Consider the following 15,559-nt stretch of genomic DNA (forward strand, 5'->3'; position numbering starts at 1 on the left):
TACAAAAATAAACCTGACACTGACCTCTACCTTCCTATAGGTTCTATGAAAAAAATATAGCTGTTAATATTTTGCGAGCTGTTCACTTGAAGTTTCACCCTATTTTACATATATCATGTATAAACTGAGGGGAAAAAAGGAGCAAAAATCACTGCATGGTCTACAGTCTTAGAAAAGTCGGCCAGGCAAGCGACACGGATTTTTCATATTATTAATCCATCTTAAAATACAAAAGAGAAAATGGAAAGTCACAAAAACTACCTAAGCAAATATGAAGAGAGCACTATCTCCCTGCCAGAGGAAAGAGCACAGTGATAAATTCATGGCATTTGCTGGTGGCATAATCATCATTATACTCTTTAATTATTATTATCATTACTATTCAAAAGTGTAAGCAAGGCTCTGGGGAGTCTATGGCTGTGGCACTTAGCCACTCTGATGGAAATAAACAATGTGGCTGACTACTTCTGATGGTCTTAAAGAGCTTACAGGGATGAAAAGAACAAATTGAAGTCATTGCATGCCCAATTCTGAAAGCCTTGAAGCTAAAACTAATGGAATTGAAAGGAGAAACAGGCAAATTCACATTTATAATGGGAGATCTCAACACTCTGCTCCCAGTAATTGATAAAAGAAGCAGACAGGAAATCAGTGAGGATATGGATGACACAAACAACACTTTTAATCAACTTGACCGTATCGACATCTGTGGGCCACAGCACTCAGCAACAGCAGAGAACATGTTCTTTCCCGTTGCACTTGGAACACCCACCAAGATAGACTATATTCTGGACCACAGAACAAACTTTATGAATTTAAAATAATAGAAATCATAGTTTGGAGTATGAAATGCTTATATTAGAAATATATTCAGATGCTTGAATTAGAAGGAATATAACTGTCCACTATGGAGTGGCAGCTGCTTTCTCCAGGTTCCTGGAGCTGCTGCCTTCTCTGGCTTCTTTAGCCCAGAGGACTGTTCCCCTTAATGTATGTATTTGTGAAAAGTCCTTTCTCTCACCAATCAGATTAAAAGAAATAAGAAAAATAATATTAATATTTAGTGGTTTTGATGAGGTCAGGAAAAGGGCATCCTCATATCCAGATAGCTGAGGTATAAACTAATAAAGATTTAAAGGGGTTTGTCATGGTCAGGTTCATGTGTCAACTTGGCCAAGTGGTGGTTGGGCAAGTGTTTGCTTGTCTGTTGAGATGAGGACATTTCATAGAGTTAAATCATGACCATGTCAGCTGTATCCAAAGCTGATTCCATTTGTAATCAGCCAAAGGGGCATGTCTTCTGCAATGAGTGATGCTTAATCTAATCACCAAAAGCCTTATAAGGAGGATTCAGAAGAGATAGGCTCTTCCTGTTTCAGCTGGTGAGTCTCTCCTGTGGAGTTCATCCAGACCCTCAGAATCATCGGCTTCACAGCCTGCTGTGGATTTTGGACGCCGCATTCCCACAGTCACATGAGACACTTAATAAATTTTATATTTCTGAGTGTTCCCTGTTGGTTCTGTTACTCTAGATAACCCTAACTAATACAGGGTTATTTACACAGATGCAGAAATTCCACTTGGCTGGAACTATTTCCCCATGAAATGCCCTTAAATTTCACATCGTATGCAGCAGGGAAAAAAGTAGGAAAAATTTAAATACCTTTTAAGACATTATAGTTTAGCTAAATTATGGTATGCTATACAATCTTTTAAAAGAATAAGGAAGGCTTAACTTTTTGGACTTGCAAAGATCTGACATCCAGCCAAATCATAGCACTTTACTCATAGTATGATCCCACTTATTCTTTACGAAAGCATGTTTTTTATGAATATGTGTGTAAATAAAAAGAAATGTGTGAAATGTGCTCACCAAATCTTTAATAGAAATTGAGAACTTGTCAGGGGCATCTTTGGGAAGTATCAACTTTTTATTCTATATGCTTAAAATTACTTAAATATTTTAAACAACAAAACATTAATGTATAAGTTTTGTACACATAAAAATAGAATACTTAATGCCAATCCATAAAACTAAGGAAAACTCTGAAGTAAGAAATAGTAATATAATTATTCCTTTCTAGCAAACCTTCAAGATTCATTTATTTCTCAAATGCCTGTGATATAGTGCAAAACAACTGAGAGAAACTAGAGTTCCCAGAGGAATAATGTAAAACTTATGAACTTCATATCAGACCTTCAGTAAGAACGAAAATGTTAAATTGGAGAAAGGGCCATGTATTCCAGCTCAGCCTTCCCCTGCTTTTTCTTTCCTGGCCCCGTTCTTGATCCCACGTAACTTATCCTTACTGTTCTCCCTCACCTGCTTCTCATTTTATCTCCACTTTCTTCCATAAACTTACATTCTTCTCCTGCAATCGCCTCTTTAAATGATGTGATCTCTCCTTCCTTCCCAGGAGGGAGGAAGCCCCATCTGCCCAGGGGTGCACCCCTCACAGCGTGGCGGCATAAGGGCTGGTTTTCAGGATGGCCTGCCACAGAACTAAGGCAGTGACTTCTGATCCGCAGGAATGGGCACGAACCCGTTGTATTGCCCACACTGCTCTTTGAGCGTCAAATCGGTGACTGCGGCCCCTGGTTATATAACTGTTAATATGGACCATGGGACTATGTACTCATTTCCTCCATCGGTGGAGCAGAGATGATGTGTTCCTTTCTTCTCTTTCAGCACTGTCCGCAGAGTTGGGCTGTGTGATCTCGGGCTTGGAGCTGTGTACCCCAGAAAAAAGTAGTTTCTTAAACTTACTCCATTTGTGTGCACAGGTGAACCCTTGTAACAGGGCTTTCAGATGAGGCTATTTCATTAAGGTGTGGTCCAACAACGTCAGGATGGGTTCTAATCCTATTACTTTCAGGTCTCACAGAGAAGGCCTCAGAGCAGAAAGACACAGGGACCAGCCAGAAGCTGAAGGTCAAGGGAACCCAGAAGAGAGAAGAGAAGCCAGGAGAGCCTTCCATGTGCATTGCCACGTGACAGAAAAGCTGAGGACGAGGGACTGCTGGCAGCCAGTCCAGAGCACCACAGCCTTCTGGGGGAAGGTGCATCCTTCGTGACACATTCATTTTGGACTTCTCCTAGCCTCAAAACTGTGAGTTAATACATTTCTGTTGCTTAAGCCATCCATTGCATGATATTTGATTTAGCAGCTGAGAAACTAAAACATCATTATACGTAATCCCTGAGGGATTGGTGAAAACATAAGATTAACTCCAGATCCACAAATCAAGGCAAATGTTTAATGTCAAGTTACAAAATCCTTAGAACGTTTTTCTTTGAGTCCCATTCCCTACTTCGGTTTTCTCTCATTTGGGCCCTGAGGAAAGACCAATATGGCTAGAATCATCTGGACTCACTAGAGATGGGACTTCATTGTTCACTTTCCCATTAGAAATTCTTTACAGCAGGGAAAGCTGTCTGTGACCACTGGGTGTGAGCCAGCCCCCACTTTGAGGTTGTGACTTCTTCAAAATGTGTGACAGGTCTGATTGTTCTTTTGCTCTAAGCATTGTGGGTGAAGAACACTGAGAGAAGTAGAAGCAGCAGGTTTGTCTTCTGATCCCATGGTTCCAGACATTCTCTTTTCTTAGGTCCAAAATACTTATCCATGGTCAAGATTGCGGCCATATTTGACACGAACCTTATATTTCAATTAAACATGATAATGTAGGGCCCAAGCTCAGCCTCTGTGACCAAACCTGGGCTGTGGGAGGTAACACATCACAGAAGCATCAGCTGAGTAGTTGTCAGCCCAGCCCCTCACCTGGTGGCTGTCACTCCGGGGAAACCCCAGGCCTTGAGTCAGCCAATGAGATGGAAGATCCTTGGCTGATAACCTCCATGAAAAGAGGGTAAGGATAAAAAAAAACAATGAGTCCAACCCAGGGGGTTGATCATTTAAAAGTTTTAAATGAGTCTGGAAGAGGAAAATAAAAATCTTAAGAAAAGCATTCACCCAGAAACCTTCTCATCACTTTTTTCACAATTTCAAGGGAAAGAATGTATCCTACTGGTGATCTGATGTTCCAAGCAGCTCAATGGACTTTCCTTACACTGAGGAAAACATCACCCATTCCTTTGAGAGGATAGAGAAAGCCCTTCAGGAAAGAAAAGATGGGGCTTACACGCAGAGGGGTGCCCAAAGTAGCTGGAAAATTAAGAGCAGAGTCTGAGCTAGAAGCCAACTCTCCTGACCTTTTAGTCTCCTAAAATGCTTAAGGGATCATTTGTCTCTAGGAATGAATGTATAGAGTGCACATCTTCTCATAAAGGAAATAAGAGACCTGAGATGGCGTTCTTATACTCCATGAACTCTGTCCAAAGTCCATCTGTCCCCTTCTCCGTGTGTGTGCCTGGTGGTGGCATATACTAAGAGTTGACATGCAGAGGAGAGGAGAAAGGAAGGGGGAAAGGAAAGGAACTATAAGAAAGAAGGAGGAAGTAGACTTGGAACATTTTTTTCATTATATCAAATTCAAAAAATTGAAATAGATATAAGAAAAACAATTCTTCCTCCACCAAAAAGAAAATCATTCGACTTTCCCCTATTACTGTAAAAAATGTGTAAAAAGTCAAGATTGAAAGCTGTAGCCACCTCTTGCCTTCCTCTATCTGTGTCATCTTTTTCCATTCCCATTCTTTTCCATTTTGAATGAGTGGAAAACATCTCATTGGTTGGAACAGGGACAGGGTTTATTGAATGTTCGACACTGTGCAGACTGTTCTGCATATAACAGAAAGAATAAAGTATATCATTTGTCACATTTCAGCACAAGCTGCGCTGAAAGTCAGCTGCAAAAGCTGAGGAACCGAGAAGCAGAGAACTGGAGCCTAACGCGGAAGCCCTGAGCCCACAGGAGTGCACAGACCAGGAGTCAGGGACTAGGAAGAAAGCTAAGCCACTTCTTGGACGTGCTACCCTCACTAGTGCAGCCCTATGACCCGCGACTCACCCCATACCCCATGCACCTGAACCCTGTCACCCGCGCCCACTCCCTGTGCTCCAAGCACCCACCCCCCACCAACACCCAGCACGGGTACCAGCCCCACCCCCCACCCCAAGTGCAGCCTAACCCACCTCTCGTGCACCCCTCCAATCACTACCTCCCCCTCCTTACTCACTGCAGGCTGTCACCAGCGCATAAAGGCTGCAGAGGCTTATTTCCATACCCAGGTAACATGCGCCCCAGCCCATAGAGTCGTGCAACGCCACCCCAACTCCCCTCAGCTCTGTGCAGGTGTACATCAGTTTACAGCCCTCCCAGATCTGCCCTCCCCCCTATGGGGGACATGACATCCAGGGGTGAAAGTCTCCCTGGCGACATGAGAGATGTCTCCCAGGGATAAGTCCGGCGCTGGCACCATGGGATCAACAATTTCATCCTGACCAAAAGGGGGAAAAGAAGTGTAACTAATAAAGTATTAGTGGCTAAGAGAGTTCAAATAGAGTCTAGAGGTGACTCTGGAGGTCACTCTATGCAAGCTTTAGTTAGACCTTGCTACCTACCACAACTTGCTAAACCCCAACCAAAACCATTCCAGCCAATCCTAAAGAACACCTTGGCAATTTATAAGATTCTACAAGGGTTCCATGCACCAGAGTAATTTTCCAGAAACCTACAACCTCCAGACAGGTCCCTGGTCCAGATAAGTCCTGAAACCCAGCCCAGCCTCTCCAGAACATCAGCTAGTTCCATCTCCCTACCCCATATTAGTGACAGACCCTTCCAACATGAAAAAATTAGAACTGCCAAAGCCCAAACACCCCTAAAGAGAGGGACAGAAAGATCAAAGGTGATGGTAGAGTTTTACACAGAAGTAAGGGCTTAACAAACAAATACAATTGCTGAATCATTAAATTGATATTTCTTTTAGTTTCCACTATTTTAGAGCAGAGAAGAAAAAACCTAAAATTGTGGAATTGTAACCCACACAAAACTCTGAAATCTGTTCCACAACTAATTGTTGTGCTGTGCTTTGAAATGTATTGCTTTTTTATATACATGTTATTTTTTCACAAAAAAGAAAAAGTCAATTGTGATGATCAAAAATATTTATTCCTTCTAGCCTCATATATTCTGTAGCAGCTAGAAGGAAAAAATCTGAAATGAAAGGATGGTAGCCCATGATAAACGCTGGGATCTGTCCTGTAACAACTTGTTCAAGAGTGCTTTGGAAAGTATTGCTTTTTTTCCCCTCTGCTTTGTGTATATGTTAATTTATACAATAAAAAAAGTAAAAAAAATCCTACATGAACTCTCATGGAGAATACAAAAGGAGTGACAAATTTAAATTCATCTAACAAGGCCATAATAACCTTGATTGCAAATTCTGACACGAACATTGCAGAAGTAATAGTAATAATATTGTACCAATATTTGAAAAGGATAATACAACATTACTAAGTGGGGTATAGCCTAGAAATGCAAACTGGATTTACCTTTGAAAATCAATCATATTAATTTGCAATAATAATATATAATTATCTCAGCAGATGCTGAAATTACTGTATTATTCTAGTTCCATGAAGTTCAAGAAGTGATAGAAGTCAGAATAGTGGTTACTTGGTGGTGGGGAGTGGGGAAGCATTGCTGAGTTGGAAGGGGTGCTTGGAAATCTGCAGTTGTGGAAAATTTCAATATGAAGATAAAAGTGATATTACATGGATATAAGGAAATGCAAAATTTCATTGAGCTGCACACTTATGTTTTGTGTACTGCAATTTTTTTTTAAATAAAGCAAAGCAAAAGCAAAAAAACCACAGCATTTAAAAATATTGAGATAAGTAACAGTATCATCAGCAGAATTTAAAGTGGTTCCATCAGGGAGGCAGGACTGGGGAGTGTGGTGAGGTGGCAAAGGACAGCCCTATTTGACATTGTAGATATATGTGTATTGTTTCAATAAAATATATATATTTAAAAAGAAGGGAGGAAAGACCAGTGTAAAATACTGCTAGAAATATCAGACAAGATGAGAACTAAAAAGTACCCATTGGCTGTATTAACACCAAAGTCGCGATGTTGAAGTGGGAGCCTTTAGAGTGAGGCCAGCAGGGCAGATGCGAACAGATGCCAGATTCAAGTGGGGTGGACAATGAGAGATGAGGAAATCAAGACAATGAATGCAGACAATTCTTTCAATTACTTTGACTAGGAAAAATGGACTGTGGGCTTGAAGAAGGCAATATTAAAATGGGAAAGATTTGCTTATAGGCATGTACCCAGATTGTTATGTGAGAATGAAAAAAAAAACCACAAACCAATATTTCAGGGGAGAGTGTGTGTGCCTGTGCAGCCTCTCCTATCCCTCCCAAATTCATGTGAAGAAGCTCTGGGCTGCTTTAAGAGCAGACTGATCCATGAACATGATGCACAAGGTCACTTGGATAGAAAGAAGAGTAACGTGCATTTAAGCACCTCTGCCTGCTGGTTGTGTCACAAGACCTTATTCTCCATAGAACACCTTGGTAAGAGATTCTGAGTAAATACTTCGGGGAGAAAATGCAACAGAGATGTCCTTGCCCCTATTTCAGAGCTCCAGCTGCAGGGTTTGGGTACAGGCTGCAGGTGCCACAGTAGCACTGTGTCTCCACAGCACAGAGGTAAGTGGCTGAGTCTTCAGGTTTGGAGTCTGTGATGTGCAGGTAACTTTCCGTCTTTGACAGTGTGGCGGTTAGTCTTCTGTTCTGCTTTTTATCTCCAACTGAGTACAGAGTGAAGAGGTGTTTGAGCCCTCTCCCGGGATTTTGCCTGTACCACAGTAGCCCTTTAAAATAGCTGACTGAGTAACTGCAGTTGAGGCTGGAACTGTCTCTCTCCTGGAGTCTCAGGGTCTGGGGATGCTGTTTCACCTGGTCTTCTCCACTTGACACTGTTCAGGGACACAAAATCAGAAATGACACAAAGTTTTAGTTCAGCAGCCTTGAAAATATCCAAAGGAAATCTGGTTTCTGACCTAAAACTAACCCCCATCTTTCCTCCACTTTGGATGAACGTGCCCTTATGGTTTTCAACTCATAATATCCAACTCACAGCCAAGCTGAAGCCACAAGATAATTAATGTATATTCCAGCATTTTCTCCCTCCCGATGTCACAGTCTGGTACAATTTGCTATGATTTCAAACCTTCCACTATCAGAGTTGCTGTTGTGGTATTTTATAGCCTGTTCTCAAAAGCACAAAAGAGTCTTTCTGTTGATGGTTCAGCCAATCAAAAGACCTCTAGTAACTTTCATATTTTTGAAATTCAAGGAATCTGTGAAATGAGGGGTAAGGAGCCACTGCCACCCTGTGGCCACAAACTCAATCTCACTGCACCCACTTCATGCCAACTACAGAGAAAAAAAATATTGAGACCAGAATGTTGTCAATTTGGTAAGTGTAATGTGTATGAGCTTGAATTAGTATTCAGAAAAGCCTCCTCTTGTGGTACTTTGGTTTCATTGTATTTTGAGAGGCCTTTAAAATGAAACAGCTACCAGAAGTTATAAAATAATGGAACCAAAATGGTAGGTATAATGGATTATGCCTCTGTTTAGAGAACACAAGAATCTCAGCAGGCAAAATCTTAAAAGGACTAGAGATCTTTAAAAATATGGGCATCCAGTAGACTGTGGATATGTTCAGAAACCTCAGCAATGTGCATACATTGGGAAAATAAGGAATCCAATTATGCAAATAAACTAAACTAATTTATAATTTATAATTAGTTTAGTAGTTCTAAACTATTAGTTTATATAGTTCTATGCCTAGCTAAAGGGACTAAGACCACATGTTCTGAGTTCACAAACTTGATAGGTCTTAGAGGCGAGGGGGGGAAGACCATGGCAGAAGAGAAAAAAAAAGAGCTCTTCACTTCTGAACAGCAAAGACACCCAAATGTCACTGTGTGTGTGTTTGGGATGGGGTGAGGGAGAATATTATTAACCATGCAAATGATAAATATACAATTTTCAGACAAATCTATGCACTCCATTCTTTTCCTTGTTTTTTTTCTTTCCCCCTCAAAATGTCTCTCAAACATTCCCTATCATTTAATGACTGCATAGTATTCCATTCTATGGATGCGCCATAATTTACTTAAACAGTTTTGTATTTTGTAATTTTAAGTTGCTTCCAATCTTTTCTACCCTAAATTATGCTGAAATAAATATCCTGTACAATGATGTCTTCCAATCTGCATATTGATAATTACCAAAAGTAAAATAAAAAAACTATGACAAAGGATTCATGCGTTTTTCATTTGCAAATATTGGCAAATGATGCAAAGCAAGCAGTAGCAATTTATGTATTTACAATGTGTTAGGGTGTCAGTCTCTCCACTCCCTTACCAGCATGTTGTATTATCAGCCTTTTTATTTCCTAATTCAGTAAGTAAAAATTGCTAATTCAGAGTATCCATTTATATTTCTTCCTGTTATGAGTGAAGTTAAGATTTTAGAAAATACATTTGTATTTCTCCTTCTGAGAATTATTAAAAATTCTGTTTAAGTGTTAGTTTTGGAGTCAAAATGCCTGGGATAAAAGTCTGCTCTATGATTTATTTGCTGTGTGATTCTGAACAAGTTGCTCAGTGACTTTCTCTGACTTAGTTTCTTCAACTGAGTTATGGGGAAAGAATAGTACATGCCTCACAGAGCTGCTATGAGAATCATTTGAAATATATATTGAGACTAGATAGATAAGAAGATTAACTTTCTTCATACATATGGACAGATAGATTGAAATATGGATATACCACATCTCTCTATGTAAATGTAGGTAGGTATATTATAATCAATCTATTATGTAAATATATAATGTAGAATAATAGCTAGAACATAATAAGCATTCAATTAATATTAGCTATAATAACTCAGTGCAATTTTCTTTTGGAGAGTTAATCTTACTGGTTTACAAAAGCTCTTGATAGATAGATAGATAGATAGATAGATAGATAGATAGATAGACAGATAGAGAGATTCCATTTCCCTGTATTTTCAAACATTTTCTTCCATTTCACAATTGATTTTGGCTTTTATATGGTAATCTTTTCATGTAGGAATGTTCACATTTATGTACTTTTATGTAGTGAAATGTATTCACCTTTATTATGCTCTCTGAAGTTTGGGCTTTGCTTAGAATATCTGAACTCACTGTAAGATTATTTTTTTAAATCCTAAAATTTTACGATATGTTTAGGATTTAATCTTTTAAGTTTAAAATGTTGAACTACTGGGAATTATTTTGATCTAAGGAGGAAGATAAAGGGTCAATTATTTTCAGGTGGCTAGCCAATTGTCTCAATATTATCTGCTGCATAATATATTGTTTTTTCCCTGGTTAATATTATCTTTGGAGGATAGTAATTTCCTATATGCAATTTGAGTCTATTTTGCCTTCTTTCTTTGCTTTTATCAATCAATCTTGCTACACATTCAATAATATCAATTATTTTCAGCTATTCTGGCTTTACAATTTTATTTAATATCTCACAGGGCTTGTCTCCATCCTATTCCCATTCTTCTTTATGTTTCAAAAACATTACTTATTTCCTGCATATTTATTCTTCATTTGTACTTTAAAATCAGCATGTCTAGTTCCAAATAAATATATACAAATATCAAGGTATTCATATTTTAGAGAGTAGTACATTATAAAAATCAGAATTCTTCTATCTAGAGATTAGTTACCTCATGAAATTTAGGCTTAATAATATTCTGACAAATCAAAAAATGTTTTACTAAAAATACTGAAGTTAACAACATTAGGCTAAGAATTCAATGATGAAACTAGTATTACATAATCTGTTTAATTTTTTAGGTCACACTACTGGATTTATGATTGAGTATGTGTTTATCATATCTAAGTAATTTTAAATGAATTTTGTCACTGAAAATGTATTTATTTTACTTAAACACCATTTACATGAGTTGTCTTTGGATTTGTACCAATAGCTTGCTCTGTCCTCCATTAGCAACATCTCCCAAAGAAGAATCGATTTTCAAATTCATTGCTTATATGTCACACCATCCCATTCAGCAGCAAGAAAAATAAATTACCCAGAGTTTATTGTACTAAGAGTATAATAAGTTGTTCTTTGGGTTTTGCTTTGAGAATTGGATAATTCCTCAGTTATCTACAAATCATTATACTAACCTGCATACAATTTATCACCCACTGATTTGATTTATTCTAGCCTCACTTAACAAATTCTGATTCTAATAAATCAGTTTTTGTTTTTACATGGACAGGCACTAGGAATCGAACCCGGGTCTCCAGCATGGCAGGTGAGAGCTCTGCCTACTGAGCCGCCATGGCCCACCCAACAAATTTGTTTTAAAAGGCACTTTTTCTCTGTATCTGAGTATTTGCACCTCGGAAAAAAGGTGAAAAAGATAAATTACTAGATCAGTGCAGGGGTCTTTGCAGGTAAGAGACTAAGAGAACCAAGAGGCTGAATGCATAATGTGTAACAGACTGCAAAGGCGATGATTCACAGCTGTTTGGCCCAAAAATATATTTATTTTTTTAATATTACCTTTTTTCCCTTAATTCTAGAGTCACAGATAGTTTCATTATGTACAGGGAAGTTCTGTGGTCTTTCTACCCTGTCTCCCCGTGGGGATATCTTGATAACCAGGTTTAGTAACTAAACCTGGAATTTAACATTGGTACACTCCCTTAGACCTATTTAGACTTCCCAGTTTTGCATGCACTTATTTGTGTGTGTGTGTGAGTGTGTAGGACTATGCAGTTTCTTCACGTGCAGATTCACATACGCACAGCCACCAAGATACTCAACCGTTCTGTCACAACAAGGCTTCCTCGTACTGCCCGTTTGCAGCCACGCCCATTCCTGCGCTGCAATATTAAGCCCAGACAACCACTAATGTGTTCTTTGTGTCTGTAATTTTGTTATTTCAAGAATATTATATAAATGGAATCAGAGAGTATGCAACCTTTAGAGATTGGTTTTTCTCACCAAGTTATTGAATACAGCCAGCTTGTTTGTCCCTTTACATTGCTGAGTGGTATTCCACAGTGTGGATAGGTGACAGTTTCCTTCACCATTCTCTCATTGAAGGGCATTTGGGTTGTTTCCAGCTTTTGGCTATTACAAATAAAGCTGCTATGAGCATTCATGTGCAGGTTTTTGTGTGTGAAAAGAAAGTTCCATTTCTTAAGGATAAATGCCCAAGAGTGTAACTGCTGGGTCAGATAAGTGCATGATCTGTTTTATAAGAAACTGCTAAATTATTTTTCAGAGTGCTTGTGCCATTTACATTCATCAACAACATATGAGCAATCCAGTTTCTCCACGTTTTTGTCAGTATTTCGTGTTATCACTATTAATTTGGTCATTTTGATAGGTGTATAGTGATATCTCCTTCTAGTTTCACTTATGGCTAATAATGTTAAGAATCTTTTCATGTACTGCCAAACTATTTTGTAGAATACCACCGATATATCCTCTTTGGTGAAACATCTGTTCATGTCTTTTATCCATTTTCTAATTGGAAAAGTTCTATCTCCTGTTGTGTGTTGTGTTCTTTACATATTCAAGATACAAGTCCTTTATCAGATATTTTCTACTAATCTGTGATTTATCTTTTCAACCCTTTAACAGGGTCTTTTGCAGAGCAGAAGCTTTTAATTTTGGTCAAGTCCAATTCTCTTCATTTGTGTGTGTGTGTGTGTGTGTGTGTGTTCTGTGCTTTTGGTGCTATGTCTAAGAACTCCTTGCCTAACTTCAGTCTCCAAAGTTTTCACCTCTGTTTTTTCGTAAAAGTTTCTCAGTTTTACATTTTATAGCTAAATCCAGATTCATTTTTAATTAATTTTAGTTAAATTTTGTATAATGTTATGCACTTAAAAGATGCTCTTTAAAGGATTTTTATAAAAGTAGAATGTGTGGTTATTTTTGTATTAAGTATCCTTTAGCTATGTGGAGAGATCAGAAACCACCTCAAAGTAACATAACGAAATGACAGTTGAGGACTTTTGGTGAAGTGAATAAACTTCATTTATACTTTGAACCATTTTATACTAACTGTGATTTCTCTACCTGAAAAATAAATTTAAGAACATAGAACCCAAACTAAACCCTTCTCAAACTATCAGCCTCTGAAACGCCCTATCATGTACTACAGGGCAATGTTTTGGGGATAGATTTGAAAAATGGTTACATATATGTTACAGATAATTGTAATCTTTCCTAACATCCATATTATTCTAAACTTTAAAATTCTCTAATTTTAAAACATGTCCCTCCATCCTTAAGTCATCAAACTGAACTAAAAATGAGATTATCTTTCTTCATCTATAATTTCTTTCCTTAAACTTGCTCACATGTTTCTTGAAGAGAATACCCTCTCCAAATTGCCCTAGGATAAGAAATTCCTTTTTCTGTTATTGCTTTTTTGATAAAATTATATGCTTTCATTGGAAGCATTTTTACAATCAAAGTTTCAAGACCAAATAGATTGACTCTCCCAGGTTGTCTTCTTACTGTTTTCCACTGTCTGAGGGACAATGTCCTGTTTTTTGGCCCATATGGGTCAATTTTGAAAAGGCCAATATTATAATTGGGGTTAATATTTTCTAAAAGTCTTCTTATGGGTTAACAATCAAGGATCTTTATAAATTTTTCTAGTTAAATCATTCAGGTTCTGGAACCAGAGTCAGAAAATTAGAAAAGCAAATTCATTCTGTTAAATCTTAGACTAGGATTCCCAATGGTAGGAATATCTAATCAAAAGCCAAATAAATCAACAAGTCACTGGACTTGAAATAAAAAGTGTTCAAAGAAGCAGAGCGACTCATGGCAACAGATAGTTTGACCACCATCCCACTGCATCCAAGGCCAGAATCATTTGTTGCCTAGAATTTAGGATGAAAAAGAAAAGTATCAGAACATAGAATTATTGAGTTAACTGTGATTGTCCTGCACCTCCACTCCCACCCTCAGCTTTATAAGAAGCATATCTTCAGCCACAGTATGTAAATCCTTGAGGTTCAAATTTTATGATATAAATCTATACTTTGAAGGTTGTGCTGGATTGAAGCTGTGATGTACCCCAGAAAATGCCATGTTCATTCAATCCATTCCTGTGGGTGCAGACCTATTGTGGGTGGGACCTTTTGATTTAGGTTGTTTCAATTGAGATGTGACCCACCCGATTCAAGATGGGTCTTAATTCTTTACTGGAGTGCTTGATGAGGATAAAAGACAGCATCCCAGAGAGCTCAGAGAGAAACATTCAGAGAAGTTTGGAGAGAGCTTAGAGAAAAAGCCCCTGGAGAGAGCTCATGGAGAGAAAAGCCAGAAGATGCTAAAAGAGGAGCACAAAAGCTCAGAGAGGAGTCCACTGAAACCAAGAGCTGAAAGCAATGAAACCTGGGAGCAAAGGACTGCTAGACACTGGCCCTATGCCTTGCTTTCTGACAGAGGAATCCCAGATGGCAGAAATCTTTATTCAGAGAAGAGGTCATCCTGTTGATGACTTAACTGGGAGATTTTCATGTCAACCTGGAGGAAAGGCAATCCTTGTTTATAGTGGCAGGTAATTTGGCAAAACTGAGTCCTGGTGTTGGATGGAAGGCAGAATTTTGACAGTGGAGAGGCTTGGATATTTAACTGAGGAAATTTCTAAACTAAATGTGGAAATGAATCCTGGCTTCTCCTTGCAGCTTCTAGCAAAGTGTGAGAGGAAGGTGATAAGCTGAGAACTGAATTCTTGGGTACAAAGAAACCAGGAATTGATAGTTAAGGGAAATTCTGGGCTTTTGGAAAATGAGTCCCCAGACATGAGAGCCCCATGTGAGGATTTAACCAAACATGGAAACAGCCACCATTTCAAACAAGTCAGGATTGGAGATGCAGCTATCCAGAAAGGATTTGTGTAATACTGTTGTCTGATGATTGGGACCCCTGCATTCTGCATGTGAAACCAACAAGTTTTTTGTGAGATCTGCATGAACAGAACTACTGCTAATCTGGATTAAAAGAGACAGAAAAGGGACAGATTGAAGGAAAAAAGACTTCAAAGGCAGAAACATGGAAGCTAATGTCTAGACCAGTAATCCCACCCATGCATGTGGAAAGCATGAGTTTGCCCCTGAGTTTACAGGGGGTGGGCTTTCCTCCCCATTGTTCAGGAAGTTTTACCACTCCAGGGTTCTCAGATGCCTGGGAGATTGAAGCAAGCTTGGCTGCCCCATTGTTCAGGAAAAGGGCTACTGCCCCAGGCTTTAGAGAGGGTGCAGCGCATTCTCCAGGGATTGAGAGCATATTGCCACCCCACTGTTCTGAGGGGGCTGGGCCTGTTCCCTGGAAATGGCAGAGAGTTCAGCTGCAGACCAAAGCTTGAAAAGGGTGGAGTCAAGATCATGGCCACCTCCCACATGCTAGGAGATATTGGAACCTTCACCCCAGTGTTTGGAGAGAACAGGGCTGCTGTACAAGCCTTTGGAAAGGGTGGGATTACTGCTCTCTCAGGAGCTGAAGAGAAATCATTGCTAAGACACTTCTAGATAGACTGTTTGAGCCAGAAGCAGC

The sequence above is a fragment of the Tamandua tetradactyla genome, chromosome 14 (genome assembly GCF_023851605.1).
Source record: "Tamandua tetradactyla isolate mTamTet1 chromosome 14, mTamTet1.pri, whole genome shotgun sequence".
Lineage (NCBI taxonomy): Eukaryota > Metazoa > Chordata > Mammalia > Pilosa > Myrmecophagidae > Tamandua > Tamandua tetradactyla.